At 47.3% G+C, this 17,850-nt stretch overlaps 1 protein-coding gene and 1 pseudogene across 2 annotated transcripts in view; one reads left to right on the top strand and one right to left on the bottom strand.

Annotated features, from left to right (window-relative positions):
• Positions 1 to 17,850, bottom strand: part of Asap1 (ArfGAP with SH3 domain, ankyrin repeat and PH domain 1) — a 334,607-nt gene that overhangs the window by 213,315 nt on the left and 103,442 nt on the right. The gene's annotated exons all lie outside the window — the stretch shown is intronic.
• LOC101614004 lies at positions 945 to 2,406 on the top strand (annotated as a pseudogene).

Genomic DNA, 17,850 nt, shown 5'->3' with positions numbered 1-17,850 from the left:
GCATATCGGCTCCACAAACTTCCCTTCCATAACACCAAGCATCCTCCTTTTCTTCCCTGCCTTCCCTCGCTCCCTGGTGACTGCTGGCACTGACATGAGAAACGCCATGCTGGATTTACTGTCACGACACAGTGAACTGCTGTCCAGACAGCTGGATTCACTTCTCCTACCACGTGCACCTCTAACCTAGTGGTTTAGGCTGTGCTCTGCTTTTTTCCATTTGGGGGCACTGATCTTCAACATACAGAGGACCATTAATTGGAATCCCATCATACAGCAGACCCGCAATCAGGCATGTAGACAGATTAATTCATTTCATTCTCTCATTTGTTAAGAGCACCATATGATTCCCATCTCCACCCACTTTTACGAGCACAGGTGGATTGTGATCATCACTATATTCATGCATAGTAGAATATGTAAGGATTGTGATTTAAACCCAGAAAGAGTGCCTATGGAGTGCACAACCACACTAGTGGGATAAGCAGGATACAGTGATTTGGAGGTGTGGTTTGGGCCTGAGTTTGCAGCTCATGGTTAATAAAATAGAGAGCAGCCCCTCCTGCCAGGGCCGTGACTGCACACCACTCCATTTCTCCCTGAGCCACTTGGTCAGGGAGAAGTCATGTATGACAGACCTCTGTGAATGCCTCAGGAGTCAACACGCTGCAGGCTTGGACCTAAGGAAGTCAGCAAACTTACTATGGAAACATATCCCTTTTCGTATAGTGAGTCAAATGACAGCAAACTTTTAGGTGTTTTTCTCTTTTTTATTAAGTACAACCTCCACACATCTTAATGATGATAAAGTTCAACTGCATGGAAATGAGATTTCCAGCTCTAAGATCTCTAGATTGCGGCAGCTAGAGCCGGGATGAGGCGGCTGGCCTCCAGCTCGTGTCCCCGCGTCCCCGGCCCGCAAGGTTTCAGGGCTGCGCTGGGGCATGGAAGAAGGGAAGATGGATGAAAATGAATGGAGTTATCACGGTGAAGGCAACAAGAGCCTGGTGGTGGCCCACGCACAGCGCTGTGTAGTGCTGCGTTTTCTGAAGTTTCCTCCAAATAGGAAGAACACCTCAGAAGAGATATTTGAGCATCTGTAGAACATAGTGGACTTTGGCAAAAATGTCATGAAAAGTGTTTTGGGGGGAGAATTATGTTCACTGTAGGGAAGTTGTTCAGCTGCCTTTAGAGTTTGTGAAACAGCTATGTTTAAAGATACAGTCTGAAAGACCAGAGTCTCATTGTGACAAGGACTTGGACACACTCAGTGGTTATGCAATGTGCCTTCCCAACTTAACCAGAGTTGAGACCTACCACTTTGCAGAGCATCAGCCGATTTTGTGCATAGAGATCAAGCCAAAATGTGGGTTTATTCCTTTCTCTGGTGATGTTACCCACGAGATGAAGTACGGGGTGTGTCGTTACTGCATGCACCAGCACCTCAAGGTGGCAAGTGGAAGAAGATAAGTAAATACTGTCCCCTCTACCTCTACTCGGGAAACAAACAGCGTATGCACTTTGCCTTGAAGAGTCTGCTGCAGGAGACGCAGAATAAGTTGAGGATATTTAAGAATGGTGAGCTGGTCTATGGTTGTGGTGATGCCCGGAGCCCTGTGGCTGACTTGAAGGACCTCGCTCATCACCTGAAGCCCTTCTGCTTCCCTTCTAATGGCCTGGCCAGTGGGCCTCAGTGTACTCGGGCTGTGATCCGGGAGCTGGTACACGTTATCACGTGGGTGCTGCTGAGCAGCTCAGAAAAAGGCCGAGCAGGTACCCTGAGGCCCAGGCTGCGAGGCCCACGTGTCTGTGAAGCCAGCCCTTTCAGCAGAAGTCGGAACCGCCAAGGAAAAACACCTCAGAGCACTCGGGGTTACCGAAGGGCTGTCTTCTATACAAAACCCTCCAGGTGCAGATGTTGGACCTGCTGGACATCGAAGGCCTCCACCCTCTGTACACCCGGGTTGAGCAATACCTGGAGGCGTTTCCTGGGGAGAGGAAAACATTACAAATAGATGGGCTTTACGATGAAGTGTTTCACCAGAAGCTGCTGGATCTGTCCACTGAGGACGACAGGACGGTGGCTTTCGCATTAACGAAGGTGCGGCAGTACCGAGAAGCCATGACCACCAAGGACTGCTCCAGCATGACCGCACTCTCTCCCTGTCCGCAGGATGCAAGCTCTGATCAGAGGCCTGTCGTCCCCTCATCGAGGTCCCGCTGGCCTTCTCTGTGTCTGTGCTAGACCTCGACCTCAAGCCCTACGAGAGCAGTCCTCACCAGCACAAACTGGACAGCAAAATAGTCATCTATTACTCAAAGACTGTGCACGCCGAAGACGACGCTGTGAGGGCGACTCGGTTCAAGGAACGTGATGACTGCACATTAGTTCTCCAGAAGGTCTAACTTTTTCCTCCTGCAGTGTCTTTGAAACTTGAATGTGAAGGTTGAATGACAATTTTCTGTTGTGTTGGGTGATTTGGCTATGAATGTTTTTGCTTTTAACCCCTGTTGAGATGAAACTGCCTCTTGGAAACAAGGAATTGAAGAGCACTAGAAACATCTTCCATGACGTGAGTACTGTGTCCCAGGAAGCCGCCCATGTTCTTAAAGCGGAAGTGTCTGTTAAGCCCTGGGAGAGACATCCTGGGTAGTTCTTCCTTCCAACCAGGGCTCACGTCTAATTCTCTCATGCGAAAAGCCATAAGACCCAAGGTTTGGATCTACCATCAGACTGTTGACAAAGAAACTTGAGTAGTCAAGAGCATCTTATAGTTTGGATTTTTGAGAAAACATGGATACTACTGGAACCTTCCCAGCTGCTACTGGTCATTGTTTCAATGCAAGCCACACATCAGCACAGGCTTTTTTTTTGGAGGGGGGGGAATCCCTGCTGCAGAGAGTGGTCAGGGTTAACGTGAGTGGTCTAGACTTAGGGTCCCTGTGGAGGTACCAGAGCCCATAGCTCTGTAGAGGATCAGCAGGGAGCACAAGACTCGGGTCAGGACGGACGCCACTCACATGAGCACCGACTTTGGTTTTGCTTTGTGACTTTTCTTTGACTCTAGAGGGAGGTTCTTCCCTACCTGAAACTGCTGCTGTAGAAGCTGGAGGCAGGAGCCGCAGCTCGCCGCGCACGGTGGGTGTGCTCCGCAGCCCAGCGTTGGCCTGCCACGCTGCTGTCTTGGGGGCTGAGGAACAAGGCTTCCCTTCCTCCCAAGCCACACTCCTCCCTCTGGTTTGCCCTGAGGCATGTCGGGTGTCGGCAGGGCTGCTGAAGGCTCATAGCTGGCGCCTAGAGGATTCTTGTTGGGGTCACCAAAAGCATGCCTAGCTGCTATGAAATCATTAGGAATCTTGGCTTCATTATTTTTACTCTATGGTAGGTTGTACAGACTGATTATTTATATCATTGTTTTGAGGGACTAATGAAGGCTTATTGTAACATATAATATTAGCAACACCATAGAACTGTATGAAAATGCTACATGAAAAATGAGGAAAATATCTTGCTGATTGTAAACTTCCGTGGAAAGTTTTGTGATAATTTGAGAATTATACTTGTTTGAATAAAAAAAAAAAAGAAATGAGATTTCCAAGTCAGACACAGGATTGGACCAAGATGTATGCAACAAAAAAATGACTCAGCGTCACATGCTACCTGGTCACTGCACACCACAGACACACCATCTGGGAAGGAAATAATGCAAGTGAAGGCTCAGAAACAGCACTCTGATTTGAGCAACTATATGACTCAACATCAGTATTTATAAATGATCCACCAATCCAAGGCAACCATTCCTATCCTGCACTTATTAACCACAACAGGGAAGCAGGAACAATGGTAAGCAAGGGAGTGGTCACCCATGCTGACCCTTGCTGTTGGGCAGTGTACCCTCTGTGCACCAACAGCAGCAATAGCAACAGAATACTGAGCCCCACCCCAAACCTAGTAAACCAGAATCCTCACTGGGCAGCCCCTGTGGGTAAACACTGAAGTCTGCGGAATAATGGCCTGCATCCTTCAAATACACCAAGAATAAGATGGACGAAGACAAGACCAAAGGAACTGATATGTGACAAATGAACACTGGTACCAGATCTTCAGCACTTCACATGGCAAGGGTAAGGGAGATAACGGATAATGGTGCAGCAAGATGAAAGGTGTCAATATCTACCACCAAATGGATCCAGAAAAGAAAAGGAAAAGGAAAAGGAAAGGAAAGAAAGGAAAAGCTCTTTCAAGCACAGGAGTAGAGCAACTCCAGTAAGGGGTAAGTAGCACATTCTGACCATCATCATTTCAGTATTTGCCACCAAACAATAAAATGTAACAGCCACAAGGTCCAGGAGAAAAGCTGGAGTAGTGTTGAGCCACAAATGAAAACACTAGAGAACATTTAAAAGAAACTATCTTTTCTCCAGTCAAAAGTAAAAATTTCTCATCTTACCTTACGGGATCGCTGGAGGTCACCTGACCCTGGAAGACAGCTGCTGAGCACGGAGGTGCAGCTGCAGGGAACACCGGGCCCCTCTGTGGTCGGTCTGCATACGAAACTCTGCAGGCCAACCCAGCCTTCAGTAAAACATCAATAATTAAACAGCACTCAACTAAAAATTAACAGCACAATAAATGGACTATTATGGAGAGGTGCCCTATTACTATGAGGAGCTTAAGAAATGCCCTGCGGTGACTTGAAAATGTAATCAAAGAGGGTGGCTTATTACAGTCAAAGCAAACACGAAATGCACAGCTTGCCTATCATAGTCCACAATTTGGCATCAGAACAGGAAAACCCACAACATTCTATGAAATAACTGATTCATAAAAACAAAAACAGTCCTAACCTCACAAAAAAAAAAAAAATCACTTACATAGAAGCTGTAAGCAATTTAAACAAGACAGCAAACTTAGCACATCTCCAGGGAGATGACCAGATGATTCGGCGGTCACTCTCTCCCTTCAGCCAGCTTGTGAGAACAGGGGAAGGTGAGGGGCTGGCTTGAATGGGGCAGTAGGCCCATGGTGGGTCTACTCTTCCTTCTGGCTTTTGGTCCAAGGGTAACGGGATGAGAACCAAGCCTGAGGGGTCAGGAGTGGAACGTTTATGTTCCAGATGTATTTATGCTCAATCTACCCGACTGCACAGTTCCTACAAGTGAACATTAATAAGGACATCCAATGCAGCTGGGAACAGAAAATAAAGACAAGAAAGAGAAATGTCCCTAATGACCCCCATAAATGAGAAAAACTGCAGAAATGCCATTTTACCCTTCTTCCCTGCCCCACTCAAGACATTCTAGCACCCACAGCAGAGGCTCTGGACTCTGCCAACTCCTTACTGGAACCTCCCCTGAAAGGAGAGCTTCACAGACCTCCTCCTCATATCCAATCTCTCCTCATCGGGTCGAGGTCTCCTCAAGGGAGCACACATTATTCTTCAGCAGTTAGGTGCCATTAAGAAGAGCTGAGTGGCCAGTCGGGACTCCGAAGCAACAGTGCGCACTTCCGTTCGTTCTAGGTCTGTTCTGCGATGTGACTGACAAGCAGATAAGGGATTCCCCTCCCTAAACAAGTGAGGCAGCAGCAATGCAGACACCGCAGTGTGTGCGGGCACCCTGCTACAAGCTACAACTGCCTAGCACTGTCCCACAGCCAGGGGTAAGCCAGCCAGGCCAGGATTCCATCACACATACACATGGAGACCAAAGTAACTCATAAAGCAGCTCAATGGAGAAAAATATCTCACGGTATTCTCCCTGAGAGAAGCTCTCAATGTAACTGAGAGGAATGGGAGAGCTCTTCAGGTGTACGATGGTGAGGGCAACAGGAGGCTTGCCAGATTTACACAACTAAACTGCCTTCAAGAAAAATGCATTCCATTCTCTGCAAGGCTACTGGCTTGGCAGAGTGGGGTAAATAAGCCCGAGACCAAGCAGAGGGGAACAGACTTGCACACCAACAGGCCTCCTGTAACTCGCAACTACTGAGTAAGAACACTGCATCGAGAAGGGGGCCCCCTCAGCTTGATCCTTAACTGGGCAAAAGCGCAAGTGAGTGGCTAACACATTCATTCAACAGATACTTAATGAGCTACATGTGCTCATTAAATGAGTATTGAATAACCAGCAAGGTACAGTTAATGTGTTTTTAGCTTGACCCAGAGACAAATGTGAGCCTGAAAACCTGCAACAGGGGAGGAGCTGGGGGCTCTGAGGGTTATCTAAGGTAACCAAGCAAACCTCACTGACAAACGTAGATCGGAATGGGCTTTGGAGAGATCCTACACTACAATCCTTAACCCTGTTTTCCTCTCTGATGTCTGTCATAGATGAGCTCATGACAGACCACTAAGAAAAGTCAAAAAAGGGCTGGAGAGATGGCCTAGCGGTTCAGTGCTTGCCTGTGAAGCCTAAGGACCCCGGTTTGAGGCTCGGTTCCCCAGGTCCCACGTTAGCCAGATGCACAAGGGGGCGCACGCGTCTGGAGTTTGTTTGCAGAGGCTGGAAGCCCTGGTGCGCCCATTCTCTCTCTCTCTCTCTCTCTCTCCCTCTATCTGTCTTTCTCTCTGTCTCTGTCACTCTCAAATAAATAAATAAAAAATTAAAAAAAATATATATATATAAAAAAGAAAAGTCAAAAAAGCAAAGAAAGGGCTGGAGAAATGGCTTAGCAGTTAAGCGCTTGCCTGTGAAGCCTAAGGACCCAAGTTCGAAGCTCAATTCCCCAGGACCCACGTTAGCCAGAAGCACAAGGGGGCACATGCAGCTGGAGTTTGTTTGCAGGGGCTGGAGGCCCTAGCGTGCCCATTCTCTCTCTGCCTCTGTCTGTTGTTCTTAAATAAATAAACAAAAATAAATAAAAATAAAGAGTTGTTTTAAAAAAAAAAGCAAAGGAGGCACATTAGGTAGCGCCTTGAGACTTCTACCACCCAGACCAAGGCAGAACTGCACAATGGAAATCTTAAATCTACTGAAAATCCCCAGAAAAACTTCAATGGCCAACATTTCCTCTTGACGGTATACAAATGAATCTCTGAAGAAGCTGCCATCACAATTTCTGAGTTAAGTTTACTCTGAAAACAATGTTAGAAAAGCAGCTGCCAGAAATGTCCTGTTCTGCACCCCAGTCTTTATGTTTCCAATTTTTTTCTTGGTTTTTGTTTTTTCGAGGCAGTGTCTCACCCTGGCCCAGGCTGACCTAAATGCACCTTGTAGTCTCAAGGTGGCCTCAAACTCATGGTGATCCCTCCTACCTCTGCCTCTCAAGTGTGGAATTAAAGGCATGCGCCACCACACCCAACTTTGTTTCCAATCATTTTTTACATATTAATAAAAATCAGATATCTGGGCTGGAGAGATGGCTTAGCAGTTAAGCGCTTGCCTGTGAAGCCTAAGGACCCCGGTTCGAGGCTCAGTTCCCCAGGTCCCACGTTAGCCAGATGCACAAGGGGGCGTACACGTCGGGAGTTCGTTTGCAGTGGCTGGAGGCCCTGGCGCACCCATTCTCTCTCTTCTCTCCCTAACTGCCTCTTTCTCTGTCACTATCAAATAAATAAATAATAAAAAAAAAAAAGCTCTGGCCTCAAGCTGAGAATTTCTTAAAAAAAAAAAAATCAGATATCTACCCAAGTTAGCAGAACTCATTGCATCTATAGAAATCAAAGCATGAAGGAAAGGAAATCAGCTCGGTTATACAAAGATGATATTAAGTCATTCATTGACTCATGCCCACTGTCCCCTCAGCTAGTGCACGCCTTTAATCCTAGCACTTGGGAGGCAGAGGCAGAGGCAGGAAGATCACTGAGAGTCTGAAACCAGCCTGGAACTACACAGTGAATTCCACATCAGCCTTAGCTACAGTGAGACCCTACCTCACACAAACAAAGTGACAGGGGTTGACCTGGGCCTCCAGGCCATGCCTGTGATCCGCCGTTATTAGTGCAGCACAGTGCTTCTTCTGAAGGGAGTCCAGTGTAATAAGATGCCCTACCGGAAGTTACGAAGCCTAAGTGTTCATTAAGCAAGTTAGTCCACTCTAAATGGCCCAGTCCTGACACATCCATGGTAATTAACAGCAAAAAGAGGTTATAAAATCTTATCAGGAACAAGAAGATGGATGTGCAGAAAGGGGAATAAGGGAGCACTTTCTTCCAGCCGATGAAAACGGAAAGCCTGAAGGCCAGCAGAGTATCAGCCGCAGCATACTGAGCACACCTGTGTCCACACACCTCTTTGGAACTTTAAGAGTTTCAACTTCCCTCTGTCCTCAGCTGGAAAATCACTCACTGACTGAAACATCGCCTTTTCAGGACACAGTAGCCAGGGGCCAGGCCTGTGACACGTTCGGCACCCCTCTGCTCCTGTAAGCTCATCTACGTAAGCAAACAAGCAGCAATAACCAGTTTCCTAGAGGGTGGTCTAATTAAAGCTGCAACTGGGGAGGGGGGCTTGCAGCCACAGCTCATTTCCCACCACAAAGCTCTCAATGTGTACTGTCTCCAAACAGACGAGGCAAAGGCTCAGAGGGTGAAACACCCTGCCCTCCTAGACCCAGCACTGGAGGACAAAAGGTCCAAGGGGTTCACGGTGCCTCCCACACCCTCCTTCATCCTTATGAGCCAGCAGAAGCAAGCACAGTACAAATACCACAGGTGACAGCAGCATGCACATTCACAGGGGAGGCTTGTCACCGTGAAGCCCAGAGAAGTTCAGCAACTTGCTCAAATAGCATGCTTTGCTAAGAGGAAGCAGAAGGCATCAAATGGCTCCTACCTGAAACTGTGGCTGTGAGCTTTAAATGAGTGAACCTGACATTCGGCAAGCATTCAATAACAAATAACTGCTATAAATTAATGTACCCTGTGCATACAGGAAGCATTCCCCAGAGTGGTCAACAGCAGTCACGGAACTCCAGTGGCCAGTCGCCCCAGCACACACGAGTATCTCTGGAGACGCTAGCCGCTCATGCACAGCTGTGTGGAAGCGGGGGTGGGGTGTGACAGAAAACACATCCTTGCTGGGTCTCTGCAGCTGAGCACAGAGGACAGTCATGCCTTCCCTGCCACTCCAGAGTCCTCAGACAGAGGCCTCGATTCGGACTGCCTGCTGCTGCTCTGGCCAGTTGACTGCTCCAAGAAATCATCAACTGCTCTTTTTTGCAGAACTGGAGTCGATGGGCTGACAATCAAAAGATGGGACACAGTCATAGAAACACGTGGCATAAATTAGTGCCTGATGTCCCTACATAAGGAGTGACAGTCAGGAGAGAGCACCTGATGAGTCAAAGGACCTAAGTCAAGTTCAAGGATTTCTTAGTGAGCCTGACACACAGGTGGAGCAACTCTTCATCAGAAAGATGCCAGCAGGCCTTGGTCATGGCAAAGCCATGGACACTTTAAAGCAGCTCACCAACACTTGCCCACCTGCAGGGAGACAGTGAGTTGACTACTTTTCTGAGCATTATTCCGCCAATACCTCAGAGTCAGACACACACACACTTTCTAAAATGGAGGGAAGGTGCTGGTGGCCTGTTCAACCATAAAAGCTGAATGCTGTGGAAAAGATGTAGCCAAGGAGACCAGTACTCTGTGGTGAACAAATGGTAAGAATGAGGAGATTTACATACATGTCTGAAGAGATCAAAGAAACCAGCAAGGGGAATAAGACAGGGAGGAAGTTAGGAGCAGGGAGGAGCCATGGTGACTTGAGGTTCCGCATGGGACAGCCTTCTTCCACTTAAAAACACTGTTCCATCTGATCAGTCTCCACATTTTTTCAAATAGTTTTAAATTAGTGACAGAATTCATCTCGGAGCTCAAGCACAAAACAAAACCAATTACTTCAAACACAACACCCTCTGCTGGGACCAGCCAGTGTTGAAATCAAAGAAAACACTAATTGAAGGAGCTCCGTCTGGCTTTGTGCCCCTAAGGTCAGTGGGCAGTGGCTGTGAACTCCAGGCTCATAAGCAACCTCAGTGATCTGGAAAATGAGGCAGTTGATCTCCATGACCTCTAGACTCCTATGGCTCTAAAACTCCAAGACTGAAAGATTTCTGTCGAAGTCCTCTAAGTTCTGAAGTATGCCCCTCGGCTGGAGAGAGACAGACACACACACACACACACACACACACACACACACACACACACACACACGTCAGTCCCCTACACTCTGCTTCTCCAGGCTCTCCCATACCTCAACTCCACCTTTCCCAGAGTTCAAGAGCCTTCATTCAAGTGTGCATTTTTTGTTCAAATGGGCTTGATCCAACTGGGTGCCAGGCTTTGGAGACAAATAGATGAGTACGTCCAAGTCCTTTCCACAAAATAGTAAGTCAATAGGCATGGAAGCCTATTGTAGCTCAACCAAGTGGTTCCACATGAAGAAAAGGCTGAACCACTGCTTGCCGCAGAAAGTAAAGTCTTGTCTCCCACACAGTTGTGAAAAAGAATGGGTGTGTGCAAGGCAAAGGGCCACTTCCTAGGGAATGAGAAACTACCAGTCCCCAAGAGGCAGAAAATAGACTAACATAGTAATTTAGTGGACAAAAGAGCCAAACAAGGTTAGGCCCTTGGGAGGCAATTGCTGCAGCTTCGGAAATAAACACAAATTAAGTCACCCTGGGTAACAATTTTTGTTGGGGTACAGAGTACCTCCTGCTCACGCACTTTAAACCGTAGTTTTTTAGGAGAAAAGACATGAATAGAGCAGGTTAGTACTTGTGGTATGTGCACCCTTGTGCCTGATGCATCAACTGCACACACACATATAAGCTATGAGGTTTAAAAAGTTCCTTCTACTCTTCTAGACAACAAACTGTGAGGTAAGATAATATTACACTCAACCTTCTCAGCACAGCCTGACACAGTTTGCTGCTCCTGCCAAGACTTGGGCCACTCATCATTTGAAAAGTTCAAGAATTAAAAATTAAAAAGGGCCTGCAAAGCCAAAGGACCCAGGTTCGATTCCCTAGGACCCACGTTAGCCAGATGCACAAGGTGGCACATGTGTCTGAAGTTCGTTTGCAGTGACTGGAGGCCCTGGTATGCCCACTCTCTCTTTCTCTCTCTCTCTCTGTCTCCTTCTGTCTGTCAAATAAATAATTTTTTAAAAAAATTAAATTAAAAAAAAGTTTAAGCTGCAAGAGAGAAAGCAGCAGCAACCTTGGGTCAAGGAGGCCAGGCTAGAAGACACCCGTGTCTAGTCTTCTAGACTCCTCCCCTTTCACGGTGAATGCTGCCTTCATTTCTGAGCCAGTGAGCTAGATAAAGGGAGGCTTTAACAAAATTATTTCCACAGTAAGCAGGAATGCAGGAGGAGAAGCTGTGAGGGTCAGATAAAGAAGCTACCATTAAGGGGCCAGGCCCGATAAGGCGGAGCTGCCCACTTCCCCAGAGCAGAGTTGGCACAGGCTTTCAGTTCTCTCTGCAGAGCAGCAAGAGCACACCACACACGCTCCTCTTCCCCTTCGCCACACACTCATCTGAGTAAGAGTCCTCAGAGTGTGGTTTTCCCTTTGAAGGTTTCTTTGTTTATAAGTTTATTTGTCTGTTTATTGAAGTGCTGGGGATCAAACTCAGGGGCCTTGTGTATGCTAGGCAACACTAACAGAGTCAAACTCCTAACACCTTGAAAACCTTTATCCAAGGTTTCACTCACTATTCCCATGTGGAGAAAAGTACCTTCCCAGACTGCACAGGACTGGGGTGTATATGAACAATCTTTCTAGGAAGACATTCTAGCAAAATGATACCTGTAACTGCCGGGCGTGGTGGCGCACGCCTTTAATCCCAGCACTCGGGAGGCAGAGGCAGGAGGACTGCCGTAAGTTCAAGGCCACCCTGAGACTCCATAGTGAATTCCAGGAGAACTTACCTCAAAAAAAATTAAAAAAAAAATTATACCTGTACCAGAAATTTACAAATATACCTGGCCTTCAATGACTCTTCTAGGAATCTATGTGCACTGGTGAAGAATATAAAAAAATGTATCAAGCATTCACTGCTCCAATATAGACAAAAGGTTGTATTTTGTAAAAAAAAAAAATATTTTTATTTATGTATTTATTTGACAGAGAGAGAATGGGCATACCAGGGCCTCCAGCCGCTACAAATGAACACCAGATGCATGCGACCCCCTGTGCATCTGGCTAACGTGGGTCCTAGGGAATCAAGTCTGGGTCCTTTGGCTTTGCAGGCAAATGCCTTAACCGCTAAGCCATCCCTCCAGCCCAGAAGATTGTACTTTAGGGCAACTATTAAGTCAATTGTTCTAAATACACATGTTCCTCAGCTGGGAGCAATTTAAGGAGGAATACATGTTTAATACTAGCACATGTCTTTTTACATATTATTAAATAAGTTATAATGAATAGAAATGCTCACATAAGGAAGAAACAGACATAGATATATCTGGAATAAATATCTAAAGTCACAGAAGTGGTTAATCCCTGATTAGTGAGATTGCAGATTACTTTTAAATTTCTGATTCTTCTCATTTTTCAAAGGCACTTTATTCTCCTTTAATAATAAAAATTCTTAGTAGCCAAAGTATGTTAAGAGTAGACTTTACTAGCATGGGACTACAATGAACATCATTCACAGCACAAGAAAATTCTATAGGGCAATTTAATATATGTTCATCAATTTCCACATATCATCTCATTTGGATCCTGCCTTGAACTACACATTTGTTTGTTTGTTTGTTTTTTTAAAAAAAAAGATAACTAGGGAAATATGAACATTAATTGAACAAAGATGTTGAGAAAATGTTTCTTTTCAGATACAGTAAAATGATCAGATCTGCTTTCTTCAAGTCTTCACCTTGTAGAGAAATACACTGAACTGAAATATAACCTGGGACTATTTCAGGCCAGCAGGGAGGAGGGAAGGAGTAGAAGGCAGAGATGAAAGCAGAGACCGGCTAAAAGCAGGTTCACTGCTAAGGCTGAGTGACAGCTGTATGGAAACTCAAACTTGCCTTTCGTCTTTGCACTTCTGTAAAACTTTTTAAGTTAAAAACAAACTACAAAAGCAAGTGTCTAAAGTGGGAACAGGAAGGACACACTACAACTGAGCTACTAAAGGAAAGGAGGTTACAAAAAGTGGCAGAGGGCTGGAGAGATGGCTTAGCGGTTAAGCGCTTGCCTGTGAAGCCTAAGGACTCCGGTTCGAGGCTCAATTCCCCAGGACCCACGTTAGCCAGATGCACAAGGGGCGCACGTGTCTGGAGTTCGTTTGCAGTGGCTGGAGGCCCTGATGCACCCATTCTCTCTGTCTACCTGTCTATTTCTGTATCTCTCTTTCTCTCAAATAAATAAGTAAAAATAAAATATTTTTTTAAAAAGTGGCAGAGAGGGGAAGTAAAGAAGAACTGGATTTAATAATGCAAATTATCACAAAATTAGCTGGTAATAAAAGCAGACTCTCAAGAGACAGCACTGGGACAAGTGGGAGCTGGACAGGCAACTGGGCGAGTCTGGATGCCTCACTGAGGAAAAAAGTCAACTAAAGATGGGCAAAGGAGACCCTAAGAAGCCGGGAGGAGAACTGTCCATCATATGCTAGGAGAAACACAAGCAGAAGCGTCCAGATGCTTGTCAACTTCTCAGAGTTCTCTAAGAAGTGCTCAGAGAGACGGAAGACCATGTCTGCTAAAGAAAACTGAAAGTCTGAAGACATGGCCAAGGTGGACAAGGCTCCTTACAAGAGAAATGAAAACCCATGTCCTTCCTAAAGGGGATCACAAAAGAAGTTCAAGGATCCCAGTGCACACAAGAGGCCTCCCCTTTGGCTTTCTTGTTCTGTTCTGAATATCGCCCCAAAAATCAAGGGAGAACACCCTGGTCTGCCCACTGGTGATGTTGCAAAGACGCTGGGGAGACGTGGAGCACCGCGGCGGGGGGAGGGGGGAGCACGAGCCTCAGGGGAGAAAGCAGCTGGGCTGAGGGAACAGTGTGAGCAGGACACGGCGGCCGACAGACCTAAAGAAAAACTGGATGCAGCAAAAAAAAGGAGTTGTCAAGGCTGAAAATAGCAAGACAAAAGAGGAAGAGGAGGAAGATGAAGAAGATGAGGATGAAGATGATGATGAATAAACTGGCTCTAGCGCAGTTTTTTTCTTGTCTACAAAGTATTTAGCCCTCCTCTCCCCCCACCCCCATACACAACTCACTCCTTTTAAAGGAGAAATTGAAATGTAAGGCTGTGTAAGATTTGTTTTTAAACTACACAGCATCTTTTTTTTTTGTATACTTAACACACTACCGAATATGTCTTTAGATAGCCCTGTCCTGATGGTATTTTCAGTAGCCACAAACCTTGCCTGGTACAGTATGCAGGTTGTAAACTGGCATGGAAATTTAAAGCAGGTTCTTGTTCATGCACGGCACAAATTGTTATATATGGGGACGGTAGTTTGTTTTGTTTTTTTTTTCATCTTCATTTGTCTCTGACGCAGCTTATATGAAATAACTGTTGTGGGCTGGAGAGATGGCTTAGCGGTTAAGCGCCTGCCTGTGAAGCCTAAGGACCCCGGTTCAAGGCTCGGTTCCCCAGGTCCCACGTTAGCCAGATGCACAAGGGGGCGCACGCGTCTGGAGTTCGTTTGCAGAGGCTGGAAGCCCTGGCGCGCCCATTCTCTCTCTCTCCCTCTATCTGTCTTTCTCTCTGTGTCTGTCGCTCTCAAATAAATAAATAAAAAATTTAAGAAAAAAAGAAATAATTGTTGTTCTGTTAACGGAATACCACTCTGTAATTGCAAAAAAAATACTGCACCTGTTTTGCTGACATTCTCAAAGCTTCTAAGTAAATACTATTTTTTTTTATCCAAAAAAATAATGGGTGTGGTCACACAATTAATCCCACCACTCACTGGGGAGGCAGAGGTAGGAGGATAGCCATGAGTTCAAGGCCACCCTGAGACTACAAGTAAAATCTAGCCTGAGCTGGCGTGAGGACTTAAATTAAAAAACAAACAAACAAACAAACAACAACAACAAAAAAAAGCAGAGTCTCATCAAGCTGGCCTTGAACTCAAGAGCTTCCTGTCAGCTCCCTGAGTGCAGGATAACAGAGACATGCCCCACCACACGGCTGGATAGGGGCAAGGTTGTCTAACTCTAAAGATATTCTTTAAGTTACAAATTATCTCATGAAACACCTCTACCAAAGAAGCAGGCCTCCGCCCTTCAAACGGGAAGTTATGGGGGAAGGGCAAGAAGGGTAACATTCTTAAAATTTCTCACTTTTGACAACTTCAGCCTCAGTTTCACCATCTGTGAAATGAAATGGTGGCTCTGTTGCCTAACAAAGTATTATGTGAATAAAAATGATTCAATATGAGCAAATATTAAAATGTTGGCAAGTAAACTCAGGTGACAACTGCTCATACAATGATATTATCCATGAAGAAAAATCAGAGAAGTCAACTCTTTTTTAAACTATCAATTTTTTATTAGCCCATCTGAGGCCACATCATGAACTGGCTGCCCCAGATGACTGATGCAAGTTTTCTACATTTAAGAGACTTCCTCTTAGATTAAAGAAAACAAACACTTTCCTTCCCAATTAGCAGGTGTGTGTGTGTGTGTGTGTGTGTGTGTGTGTGTGTGTGTTAGAGAGAGAGAGAGAGAGAGAGAGAGAGAGAATGTGTGTGTGTGTGTGTGTGTACACACTAAAGTAAATGCTAAAACAGATCCTTCTGTTTAGTGGCCCCTGCTGCTAAGTCACTAATAACAAGGCAAGGTGGGTGGAGGGGGAATGGATCACGAAGCCTAGAATGGATCCCAGGCTCCATCATGTCCTAGCCAATGGGAGGGCTGAAGACAGCACGGTCTCTAGAACAAGGTGAGGGCTGAAGACAGCACGGTCTCTAGAACAAGGTGAGGGCTGAAGACAGCACGGTCTCTAGAACAAGGTGAGGGCTGAAGACGGCACACGCACGGACTCTAGAACAAGGTGAGGGCTGAAGACGGCACACGCACGGTCTCTAGAACAAGGTGAGGGCTGAAGACGGCACACGCACGGTCTCTAGAACAAGGTGAGGGCTGAAGACGGCACACGCACGGTCTCTAGAACAAGGTGAGGGCTGAAGACGGCACACGCACGGTCTCTAGAACAAGGTGAGGGCTGAAGACGGCACACGCACGGTCTCTAGAACAAGGTGAGGGCTGAAGACGGCACACGCACGGTCTCTAGAACAAGGTGAGGGCTGAAGACGGCACACGCACGGTCTCTAGAACAAGGTGAGGGCTGAAGACGGCACACGCACGGTCTCTAGAACAAGGTGAGGGCTGAAGACGGCACACGCACGGTCTCTAGAACAAGGTGAGGGCTGAAGACGGCACACGCACGGTCTCTAGAACAAGGTGAGAGCTGAAGACGGCACACGCACGGTCTCTAGAACAACGTGAGGGCTGAAGACAGCACACGCACGGTCTCTAGAACAAGGTGAGGGCTGAAGACGGCACACACACGGTCTCTAGAACAAGGTGAGGACTGAAGACGGCACACGCACGGTCTCTAGAACAAGGTGAGAGCTGAAGACGGCACACGCACGGTCTCTAGAACAAGGTGAGGGCTGAAGACGGCACACGCACGGTCTCTAGAACAACGTGAGGGCTGAAGACAGCACACACACGGTCTCTAGAACAAGGTGAGGGCTGAAGACGGCACACGCACGGTCTCTAGAACAAGGTGAGGACTGAAGACGGCACACGCACGGTCTCTAGAACAAGGTGAGGGCTGAAGACGGCACACGCACACGGTCTCTAGAACAAGGTGAGGGCTGAAGACGGCACACACACGGTCTCTAGAACAAGGTGAGGGCTGAAGACGGCACACGCACACGGTCTCTAGAACAAGGTGAGGGCTGAAGACGGCACACGCACAGTCTCTAGAACAACGTGAGGGCTGAAGACGGCACACACACGGTCTCTAGAACAAGGTGAGGGCTGAAGACGGCACACGCACGGTCTCTAGAACAAGGTGAGCGCTGAAGACGGCACACACACGGTCTCTAGACCAAGGTGAGGGCTGAAGACGGCACACGCACGGTCTCTAGACCAAGGTGAGGGCTGAAGACGGCACACGCACGGTCTCTAGACCAAGGTGAGGGCTGAAGACGGCACACGCACGGTCTCTAGACCAAGGTGAGGGCTGAAGACGGCACACGCACGGTCTCTAGAACAAGGTGAGGGCTGAAGACGGCACACGCACGGTCTCTAGAACAAGGTGAGGGCTGAAGACGGCACACGCACGGTCTCTAGAACAAGGTGAGGGCTGAAGACGGCACACGCACGGTCTCTAGAACAAGGTGAGGGCTGAAGACGGCACACGCACGGTCTCAAGAACAAGGTGAGGGCTGAAGACGGCACACGCACGGTCTCTAGAACAAGGTGAGGGCTGAAGACGGCACACGCACGGTCTCTAGAACAAGGTGAGGGCTGAAGACGGCACACGCACGGTCTCTAGAACAAGGTGAGGGCTGAAGACGGCACACGCACGGTCTCTAGAACAAGGTGAGGGCTGAAGACGGCACACGCACGGTCTCTAGAACAAGGTGAGGGCTGAAGACGGCACACGCACGGTCTCTAGAACAAGGTGAGCGCTGAAGACGGCACACGCACGGTCTCTAGAACAAGGGAGGGCTGAAGACAGCACGGTCTCTAGAACAAGGTGAGGGCTGAAGACAGCACGGTCTCTAGAACAAGGTGAGGGCTGAAGACGGCACACGCACGGACTCTAGAACAAGGTGAGGGCTGAAGACGGCACACGCACGGTCTCTAGAACAAGGTGAGGGCTGAAGACGGCACACGCACGGTCTCTAGAACAAGGTGAGGGCTGAAGA

This window comes from Jaculus jaculus, chromosome 2, assembly GCF_020740685.1.
Source record: "Jaculus jaculus isolate mJacJac1 chromosome 2, mJacJac1.mat.Y.cur, whole genome shotgun sequence".
NCBI lineage: Eukaryota > Metazoa > Chordata > Mammalia > Rodentia > Dipodidae > Jaculus > Jaculus jaculus.
This window is presented reverse-complemented; position numbering and strand designations above follow the sequence as displayed.